Source organism: Fukomys damarensis, unplaced genomic scaffold, assembly GCF_012274545.1.
Source record: "Fukomys damarensis isolate Sample0158 unplaced genomic scaffold, DMR_v1.0_HiC HiC_scaffold_4, whole genome shotgun sequence".
In the NCBI taxonomy this organism is placed as follows: Eukaryota; Metazoa; Chordata; class Mammalia; order Rodentia; family Bathyergidae; genus Fukomys; species Fukomys damarensis.
Window position 1 is genome coordinate 69,606,496 of NW_022900916.1, and position 11,336 is coordinate 69,617,831.

The following is an 11,336-nucleotide window of genomic DNA, read 5'->3' on the forward strand; positions in this document are numbered from 1 at the left end:
CTGAGGTTCGGTGCGTGCAGTGGCTTCTGAGAGCCGCCGGGTTTCCTATCGCCGGGCTGCACGTTAAAGGTCTAGCTCCCACCGCCAGCTGAATACCGCGCGGGTAATTTGGGGTTCGTAGTGTGCCTCGCGGAGTCAGGGAAACAGCCTGGATGAAAAGGGCCCTCATGCCAGGGCGCGGTGTCTTACCTGAGCCTCCCGGGCTCCGGGCTGTGGTGGACCGCGCTTCTGCAAGTTGTTAATAAATCCCGGCACCCTTCGCCTCTTTGAAGGCACGTACATCACGTTTGCTGCTGTTTATGAGAGCTGGTAAGAAATGCACAGTTATTACAGCTGGATAAGAAAGTAAATAGAGCTGTGAGGCTTTTGTTTTGTGTAAATCATCTTGTTTAAATAAGATTAAGGAAATGTGAAGGCGATTTAAAAAATTATCCAAAAGATGATTCAAAACATGATCCAATGCATTCTCACATGGACATCTTATAAACGTCATCATTGTGAGCATCAAAAAGTAGGTTACAATATTTAAATTAGTTTTAATAGAACTGCCACCCAAAACTACCTAATCTTAAAACACCTATTATCTGAGACTACTTAACATTTTACAAAAATGAAATATATGTAGTATGCATGAGCTGTTATTCACAGAACATGTTCATAACTGAATCCACCTGCAAAGGCATAAGTATAATAGATGTATATGTGGCTGTGTTTTGTACAATTTTAATTCTGCTTGCAATGTTAATCCACTCAACTAGGTAAACAGCAAAGTGTCATGTATTTTGAAACAATTCCAGACACTTTACGTAGTTTGCTAGTGAGTGAACTATGCTTTGCTATGGAAAGAACCTAGGACTTCTCCCTTGGAGAAAGTGGCTTTACACCTTACCAGAGCCCACATGTGAGTTATGGACCTCAACTACTAAAATTCAAAATATATAGAAACGCAAGAGCTGGACTGACACTTTGACAGCTCTGGCAGTGGCAGGCCCTGGCGGTGGCAGGGTTACCAGCTCTTAGCTTCCCAGCTGTTCTCGAAAGCGCCAACCACCAGCACCTCCTTTAGGTGGAGGCAAAGAAGCTCATGAGCGCTCCCTCACCACTGATGCCCCTTCTAGAGCAGCTGGTGTAAAGGCACCCCTCAACCTGTAATTCCCCTTTACTCTCCAGGAAGAAGCCTGCTTCCGTCCTCCTGGGGCAGCTAGTAATTGACTTCTAATACTGTCGGACCTCACTCATAAGACGGGTGTACACTTCCTGTCAGGTATATTCTCTATGAAGTTTATTCTGATAACTCCCCCTCCTTTAAACATTATGAAGTAAGAGGAAATCATTTCTGGACGGTAATGAACTATGATCATCTTACCTTGAACCTTACAGTTCTTGTTGATCACTCTTTCCATTGTTTTAAACAGCTTTTTAAGCCTTGTTATAACCATAACACTAAATGTGAATAATCAGGCTGAGGGTGTAGCTCAGTGGTAGAATGTGTGCTTAGCATTGATCTCTAGGTTCAATCACCAGCACCACAAATAATATGTAAGTAAATAAAATAATTGTATGATATGTCACAGTCTGAATAAATAATATTTAGCTAGGGTTCCTCAGATCAGTCTAGCCAGTTCTTTGTAAGCTGTATGTGCCCCACTTTGGTTTTTTGCTTTGTTTGTTTGTTTCTTTGTTTTGTAGTAGACACTGAACCTACTTTTATTTTATTTCCTTTTTTTAAAAAAACCAAGGTCTAAATTGTCCTGGCCAGCTTTTAAAGGTTATATCAAGTAGGTCAGGGTCAGGTGGATCATTATCTCAGTTCTGATTTCCACAGCCTTGGGAATCCTTATGGCTTTCTGGGCAGTTCCGTTCCCAGAAGGTGACTGGCCTTGTTTGGGAGAGGGCCGACATGGTTTCTGTCCTGGGTAATTTCTTCTGCTTGGGGGACTAACAGAAAAGTTCATCTCACCTGGGTGGCCTACTGGGCTCCTCTATTCTGGAACCCAGGTGCATAGAAGTTTAGGACAATGGCTGGATACTTCTAGGCACTCCTGGGGGGTCTGGAACTGAATGGTGTAAAAGCAAACAGTTGAGTGTCCCTGAAAATTACTTTCATTATTCTTATCTTGGTGTCCTCGGTCTTGAAGAGATTGGGTAGGTAAATTTAGTGCTAATGTAAATCTTATAATACAGACATTCCCTGAGCAATGAACATCCCTACCTGCAGAGCTGAGTAAGGTTCCGTCCAAAAGATCCCAGCCCTTTTACTAATTTTTTATTTTAAGGCAGGATTGCCCAGATGGGCTCAAATTTGTGTCCCAAAGTTTTAAGGTGATAAAAGAGACAAGCAAGGCCCTGTTTTAAAATCAAAACAGAGCCAGACATGTATAAATACCAAATAGTTTTTCTGGTGTGAAAAACTAAAAGTGTAAAGAAGGGTTCAAATTGTATAATTGATAATGTGAAATAGGAAGAAAGGAGCTAAAAGAGTAGGGGAAGTGGGAAGGGTAGGGGAAAGGGAATAAGGGGAAAGAAAAAATAGAAACAGTCTTTGTAAATTGGGAAAGGTAGAAGGGGTAAAGGGGAGGCAGGGGTATGGGGAAAAAATGAGAACCAAGACCTGTCATGTAAAGGTACAAGATCTCAACGATGAATGTAACTGTACTGTATATCTAAAAACTACCAATCAACTCAATGAAAAAAATCAAGAGAGGGCAGGGGATATAGCTCAGTGTGAAAGCCCAGAGTTTAATCCTTGTTAACCTCCCCATAAAAAGAGTTTCGTTGGCTTTTTTCTACTTATCTTTATTTTGTTTATGAGTCTAAACACAAAACCTTATACAATGGCAAATGTCTTCATGTGGTAACCTGTGAATGATAATATTATTCAAGGTCAGAAAAGCTGAGTTTTAACATTTCTGTAAATAACTATACCCTTACATTTTTAAATTTGTGAGATAAAATTTAAATGTGCTTTAAATTTTGGCAAAGCTTTAAAATTTGACACACCAGTGGGTAGGAAATTATTCTAAGGAAATAGCCTGGAAAGTGTGATCACATTTAGTTTTGAGAATGTTTACCCAAAGTGATTCATAACGTTGTAAAGGTACTACCTGCAATGCTAGGGAGCCATTGCACGTGGAATTGTAATGCACAGTTTCTAAATAAAGGGTCCAACAGGTCTAACTCAGGAATAGACTTGAAATCACTCAAAACTATTGCAATAAGGAGAAGAATCAGAGCGCCCTTCATTCATACAGGCCCTTATTAGTACTGCAAGTTCAAGGACTTTCCAAAAGAGAAAGGGAAGCCAGGGGTTTCTTGCAGCTCAATAGGAATCATTCTACATAAACATTCTGGTGAATTTCCTGAACAGATCTCATTTAGAAAGAACCTGAGGGGAACTAAGGGTGTAGCTTGGTGATAGAGCCTTTGTGAGGCCCACAGTTTCATCTCCTGCACCAAAAAATAAATAATAACTGGCATCTCCAAGACTCCGGCAAGATACTCACTGTAAATAAACATTCCTACTTGTATATAATATTTTAGAGTACCTCCCCACAGAATGAGAAACAAGAAATTTCTTATCACTTTGAGGTCAACTTCTCTATCCATCCTAGATCTGGTGAAAGGTTTGTTTCTTTTCTATCATTTTGAGGTCAATTGCTTGTAGACTCTAGGCACTTGTTTTTTGGTCTTGTATATGTATATATATTTTTTTTGAGACAATACCTTTTTTCATTAAGTTTATTGGTACATTTTAGGTATACAATATAATGACATTCATTACTAGAAATTTGTACCTTTACATATCTATCTTGGTTCTTATTCTTTCCCCATTCCCCTGCACTACCTTCAACCACTCCACCCCTCCGTATTTACAAAGATTTTGTTTCCATTTTTTTCATTTTCTCATATTAATTCCATTCCCCAACATGTCCCATTTCCCTTTTCCTTTTGCACCTTTTCTTCCTATTCCACATTATCAATTATACATTTTGATCCTTGCTTACACTTTTAGTTTTACACAGTAGAGAAATTATTCGGTATTTACACGTGTGTCCTGTTTATTTCACTTAAGAGTATGGCCTCAATGTGCATTCATTTAGCTGTAAATGTCTCTAGTTTATCATTCTTTATGGCTGAGTAGTGCTCCATTTTATAAAAAAGAACACATCTTTTTTATCCAGACACCAGTTGATGGGCAAATGGGCTGTTTCCAAGTTTTAACTATTACAAACTGGGCTGCTATAAACATGGGTGCACACATATCGCTGTGATATGATTCTTTTAATTCTTTTGGGAATATACCCAGCAGAGGGATAGCTGGGTCAGATGGGACCTCTAATCATAGTTTTTTGTTTTATCTCCAAATTGATTTACACAGTGGTTGCACCAGTCTACACTCCCACCATCAATGGAGAAGGGTTCCTATCTCCCCACAACCCCACCAGCTTTTGTTACTGGTTGATTTCCTGATAGCAGCCATTCTTTCTGGAGTGAGATGGAATCTCAGTGTTGTTTTCATCTGCATCTCTAAAATGAACACTGACATTGGACATTTTTTCATATATTTATTTGCTGCTTTTCTTTGTCTGAGAAGTGTCTGTTCATTTCAGATGCCCATTTTTGAATTGGGGGTCTGATATTTTTGAGTTCTTTATATATTCTGGATAGTAGACCTTTGTCTGAGGAACAACTGTAAAAAAAATTTTCCCACATCATACGTTGTTTCTTAGTTCTGTTGGTGATTTCTCTTGTAGTGCATAAGCTTTTTATTAAGATGAGATCCCAGTTGTTGATTGTTTCTGCTAGTTCCCATGCTACTGAGGATTTGTTTGTAAAGTCATTTCCTATGCCAATGTCTTTGAGGGTTCTACCTAATTTATCCTCTAGCAAGTTTAGTGTTTATGCTTTAACATTTAGATCTTCAATCTACTTCAACTTTACTTTAGCACATGGTGAAAGATAAGGGTCTAGTTTTAATCTTTGGCAGGTTGAAATCCAATTTTTCCAACACAGTTATTAGAGAGGCTGTCTTTCCTCCACCGAGGATGGTTGGCTCCTTAGTCAAAGATGAGGTAGCTGAGTATGTTTGGAGTTGTTTCTGCGTATTCTAATCTATCCCACTGATCCTCAGGTCTGTTTCGTTGCCAGTATCATGCTGTTTTTATCACAGTGGTTTGTAGTACAGTTTCAAATTGGGGATCGTCATACCACCTGCCATGTCTCTGTTGCTTAGAATTGCTTACAATTCTAGGTCTCTTCATGTTCCAAATGAATTTTTGGATTGTTTTCTCTAGTTCTGTGAAATATACTGTTGGGATTTCAACTGGGATTGCATTGAATCTGTGTAGCAGTTTTGGTAGTATGGTCACTTTCACATGTTTATTCTTCCTACCCGGGAAGAAGGAATGTCTTTCCATTTTCTTATATCTTCTTCAATCACTTTTTTCAGAGCATCATACTTCTCAATATAGAGGTCTTTTGCTTCCTTCTTTAGATTGATTCCTAGATTTTTTTTTTTGATGCTATTATGAGATGAATGATTTCTTTGATTTATCTCTCATTGTGTCTGTTATTTGTATACAAGAAGGGTACTGATTTTTTAGTGTTGACCTTGTATCCAGCTACTCTACTGAATCTGTCAATTAAGTCTAGAAGTCTTTTGGTGGAGTTTTTTGGATCTTCTATGTAGAGTATCATACCATCAGCAAATAATGACAGTTTAACGCTTTTCTTTCCTATCTTTATTGCTTTTATTTCTTTCTCTTGTCTAATTTCTGTGGCTAGTATTTCCAGGACTATATTGAACAGAAGGATACAATACCTTTTTTAATTGACCACACCAGGCTCAGACTTTCCATCTTCCTACCACAGCCCCCTAGGTAGCTGGAATTACAGGTATGTGCTACCATGGCTAGTTAGACATGTGTGGTTTTTTTTTTCTCTTATTCAAAATAATAAATTTTTAAATAAAAATTGCAAGCACAAAGCAGTTCCTTTTTTTTTTACTTAATAAAACTTTAGCATTTTCAAAAAAAGTTGTTGAAACACATTAAAAATTAGTTTTATATCAGGTAACTGTTAGGTAAATCAAAAATAGAAATAAACAATTAAATTATCTTCTCCATATTAAAGAAGTGTGCTTCACCGGGGTGAGAAGAGCCCACCCTACAGCATGCCCTCCCCCTCCACCCAGTAAAGGGCCCTGCTGAGGAACTCTTTCCAGCGGCGGCGTGTAGGGGCAGAACAGTGAACAGTTAACTAGATTTGCTGGATTTGGTATTGGACTTGCAAGTCTTTTCACAGAAAATGTACTGGGCATCCCTGCATCGTTCTATGCCACCAGTATCAGGTTGATTACCATGCTCGGCGTTACCATCTCACTCCATCCACAGCCATCAACACTATGCACAGCTTCAACCAAACTCAGGGACCCAGAGCCCTGTGGAAAGGAATGGAAAGAAGACTCACTGTCCAAGGAGTCACACTTGGAGCAGAAGGCACAATTCATGAGTTCACACCTTTGACAAATGGAACCCTAAACAAACAGGTGAACGCCTTCTACTGAAAGCCCTCACTTATATTGTGGCGATGCCTTTGTATTCAGCAGTTCTACTTGGAACAGTCCAGAGAGAGAATTTGAGACAATGCTGGCAGTTTGGAATGTGTTGAAGGAATCGGAAGGATGATGGGCTTGGGAGCACCACACAGTTAACGGACTCCGTCCTCTTCTTTCCTTGATCTTCCCTACGGTGCTGTGTGGAGTTCTTCACTACATCACCAGCTCAATCATTCAGAAGTTTGTCCCACTAATTCTAAAGAGAAAGACATGATATCCACCTAGCTGAGAGCAGTAGCCCTATACAGAGTATGCTGGATGCTTATTTTCCAGAACTTACTGCTAACTTTGCTGCCAGTCTTTGCTCTGATGTTATACTTTTCCCACTGGAAACAGTTTAGCACTGCCTTCATATTCAAGTATTCAAGGAACGCGCACAATAATCAACAATTACAGACCTTGGCCATGAAGTGCTTCCAATTAATACACAGTATGAGGGCATGAGAGGCTGTATCGATACTATAAAGCAGGAGAAGTGAGTCCTTGGTTTTTATAAAGGGTTTGGTGCTGTTATAATGCAGAACACATTACATGCAGCTGTCTTACAGATGACCAAAATTATTTACCCTACACTTCTTCAAGATAGCATTTGAAAGTTCTATCACTAATTCAAACAGATGTAATACGCATAATTTGCTATGAAATTATAAAGGATAAAAATGAAGTTTGGGGGGAAAAACGGATTAGAAAGTGAACTGGTAGAAAAGGTCTGTGTTGGTTGTATTGACTCTTCTTTTAAAGAAAATATTTCAAAATTAAAAGCTCAATAGAATTAACACTTGTAAGAATAACATTTTAGCCAGCACTTGTGCTGAAGTAAAAATGATACTAGGAGAAAGCAAAAATTTGTCATCAAATATAAAATGAATTTTCATTGAGTTGAATCTGTTTTATCTGACCTTAATATTTGTTATAGTTATTTCATTGGCTACACTGATATTGGCATATTATCCTTAATGCAGTAGAACATCACTGTATCAATGAAGTTTTACCTCTAAGCAAACAAATTATGTCTCTTTTGAAAAAGACTATGGATCAGATTTGGCCATCAGTAAGCAGACATTGAGGGGTTTTGTGTTGCATTACCTGTAACTGTTTTAGTGCTTGTATATGTGTATTGTATATATCTACTTATGTACACAGATATAACTTGGAATTTCATTTATCCTACAAATTCTCCACTTGTAGATCAGCTTGTTGCATAAAATGAAATCATACACTTTCTGCTTGGACAACAGAGTAAAACATCAAAAAGCCAAGATGCCCAAAAGATTTAATCATTTACAGCATCCGTGTCCACATCCAAAACCAGTACTTCAGTGCCAGCCACTTAAAATTTATTATACATTTACAAGGTTCAGTTTGCTTAGTTATATGAATTGTCAGTCTATCTTTAGAGCCACACTTCAGAAAGAATGTAAAATACTTATGCAGCTATTGCTGTTTGCATATTTATAAATTGTGTACTTAAAGAAACCTCATTTGCCTTTCACTTCTGAGTAACTTAGAAAAGACAAACTTCAGCTGGGGATTTGTGTCTTCTGACTAGCATACAGTCACTAAATAACACCTTCATTTTGTTTTTCCTCTGTTTTTGCTTAAAGTGTCATTCTCCAAACTAGAAATATTTGAAGAGGAAAGCAAGATAACCTTACCATTTCTTCTTTAAATACATTTGGGTAAATACTGAAAAAACAGTAGTTCATGCACTTTATAGTTGGGGTGGAATGTGGGGGAATAATTCAACAAATTATCAAAAAAGAATCAATTTAATTAAAAAGAAAATTGTTCCTAACTTTAATTTGGTGGGTTATGCTCTATACAGTAAAGTGATATGCGTTTGATCCATTATGAAACATTTTAAAGATTCATTCTTCATGAAGATGATCACAGTTTTATCATGAAATATTTAGTGCTCTTAAGTGCAGTCACTTTGCATGGATGTTTGCCAACACAGAATGCATACCAACTGAATTTGTGTTACTTGTTAAGTTTCACTAAGATGGTTATTTTTGTGATTAATAGTATTGGAACAAAAAAAAATATGAAAAATTATAAAAAGGTCATAAAAGTAGTAATTATGTTTGCTATGGTGTATGTTTACTCTAATGCATTGTTTTCCATTTTAAAATTTAAATTCCACTAAAAAGGAAAATAAACACATTGATCACATTGTATATTTAAGGGTTAAAAAAATAAAAAATAAAGAAAGGCTTCAATTTCTCATATATTGAGAAAAACAAGTTATTTAACTGTATGGGTTGTATGATCCCACCTGTAGGTTTTTTTTTTAAATCAGTACTCTAGAAAGTTTATATACAACCTAACAACAACGTGAAAAAAACATATAGAACAAAAAATAAAAGACAATTTTGAAACTAAATACAAGCTTCAAGGCTCACAAATCTTGGATTCTCTTTTATTCATTCATTGAGAAGTTTGATCTGTATAGTTGCTGCTTCTGGTGTGTAGGAAAAGTAGCTTTCATTTATAGATGCATAATGATGTTTTATTCAAAAGGATTAACAACATGAGTTAAGCAGGGAGCCATGGGTCATGCCTGTAATCCCAGCTACTCGGGAGGCTGAAGCAGAAGAATTCCAAGTTTGAAGCCGCCCTGTGCAATTTAACAAGACTTTGTATTAAATAATTTTTTTTTAAAAAAAGGTCTGGGACCTAGCTCAGTGCTCCCTGGGAAAAATTCCCTGTGCTGCTGGGAATGAAAGAGGTTAGGAGGAATACGTAAAAGACATAAAAACATATTCATGTTATATTGTTAGGTAGATTAGCAAACTAACATGATTCAGTTTTTATTTTAAAAAATTGTTTTTATCCATATAAAGATGGAAGAATAGAACAATTAGACAAGTGAAAGAAATAAAAGGAATAAAGATAAGGAAAGGGAGAAGTTAAATTATTTGCAGATAATATGATCCTCTGCATAAAAGACCCCAAGAACTCCACCAAAGCACTCCTAGATTTAATAAACAAATTCAGTATCATAGCAGGATACAAAGTCAACACTGAAGAGTCAAGCATTTCTGCACACAAACTCACTGAGGGAGAAATTAAAGATACAATACCTTTCACAATAACATCAAGAAAAATGAAATACTTAGAAACCAGACTAACAGAGAAAGTAAAAGACCTTTACATTGAAAACCAGAGTACTCTGAAAAAGGAAATCAAAGAAGATATCAGAAAATGGAAAGATATCCCTTATTTTAGATAGGCAGAACCAATATAGAAAAATGAACATATTTCCAAAACTGTTTTACACAGATTCAGTGCGATCCCAATAAAAATATCAATAGCATACCTCACAGAACTAGAGAAAACAATCCTAAAATTCATTTGGAACTAGAAGAATTGTAAAAGCAATTCTGGGCAACAAAGGCAAGGTGGGGACCGTCACAATCCCTGACTTGAAATTATACTACAAAGCTACCATGATAAAAATAGCATGGTGCTAAAAAGAAGACCTGAGGATCAGTGAAACAGATAGGATTCCCTTGCTGCCAAGAGTCTAATTCAATTAGAAAGGGACTGAAGCATGTGCATACAAACTTGAGTCTAGCTGGATGCCCTTAGTGCTAACCTAGTTACTTTGAGAAAATGTTCATATTTGAAAAAATAGTAACTGGACAAGGAAGCAGCTTGGTGGTAACATGGGCAAATGGAAGGAAGAGAGGAAGGGAGGAAAAAGGAAGGAGGGAAGGAAGGAAGGAAGGAGACAGAATGTAACTAAGGTGTGTTGTATTTATTCAGAACCAGAAAATAAAACTCCACTCAGATGTTTCAAATGAGGAGGCTTCAGTGGAGGTCTGCTTAAAGAGACCCTTCAGGAAAGGACTAAGCCAGAAATGTTGAGGCACTCAGACAGAGCTGGCCAGGGTGGGAACCCATTACCTTACCTGGGCCTGAGGGGCAAAGGGTGGAAATGGTGTGATCCAAGGCCGAGTGGAACAGGGCTGGAGAAAGGCACAATCCTGCAAGAACTGTGCTATTGGAATGAACTTGTTTTGGTCAAACCAACAGAAGGCAAGGAGGAGAAATGGAATTAATACCCTAACCACTGTCTCCTCTACACTCTCCCCTGGCTAAACCCAACCAGAAGTCAGTCTGTTATGGCTTGTATCTAGATGTCCCCTCAAATCTCATGTCATCATAGATGGGGTGTTTTGGAGGTGGCTGAATGGGATCTGTGCCTCTGGGATTAAGTGTGTGATGCTGGGATTAAGGGTGCCCACATTTGGTGTGAGTGCTGCCCATCCTAAGGGCAGGTACCCTGGATGGACCATAAGGGACAGAAAGAGCGCTGCTCCAGTCACTTGCTACTACTGCTTGCTGATGCCTGCTTACCCTGCGAGAGACTGTTTCTCCTTTCTGATGCTCCTCTGCCATACTGCTGTGCCTTGGAGCCAGCTGACTATGGACTGAAACCTCTACAAATTGTGAACTAAAAAAACAAAAACAAAAACAAAATCCTTTCCTCCTTTAACTTGCAGATGTCAGGTATTTTGTCTCAGCAATGAGAAAAGTAATTAAGACATAGTTGATAAATAAGCATGAGTGAGAAAATCAATAAAGGTCACCTTCAGAAACATGGAGAAAGGCAAAGAATGAAGCTTAGGTGGTCAGATGGAGAACAGCTTAACAGAGATATAAAAGGAGATTGCCTTGAGATGATGAAGAGAATGGACCACAGAAAAGAATCAGA

At 37.9% G+C, this 11,336-nt stretch overlaps 1 pseudogene; it reads left to right on the forward strand.

Moving 5' to 3' along the window:
* Positions 1-6: 6 nt before the first annotated feature.
* Positions 7-8,644, forward strand: LOC104849183 (annotated as a pseudogene).
* Positions 8,645-11,336: the final 2,692 nt, after the last annotated feature.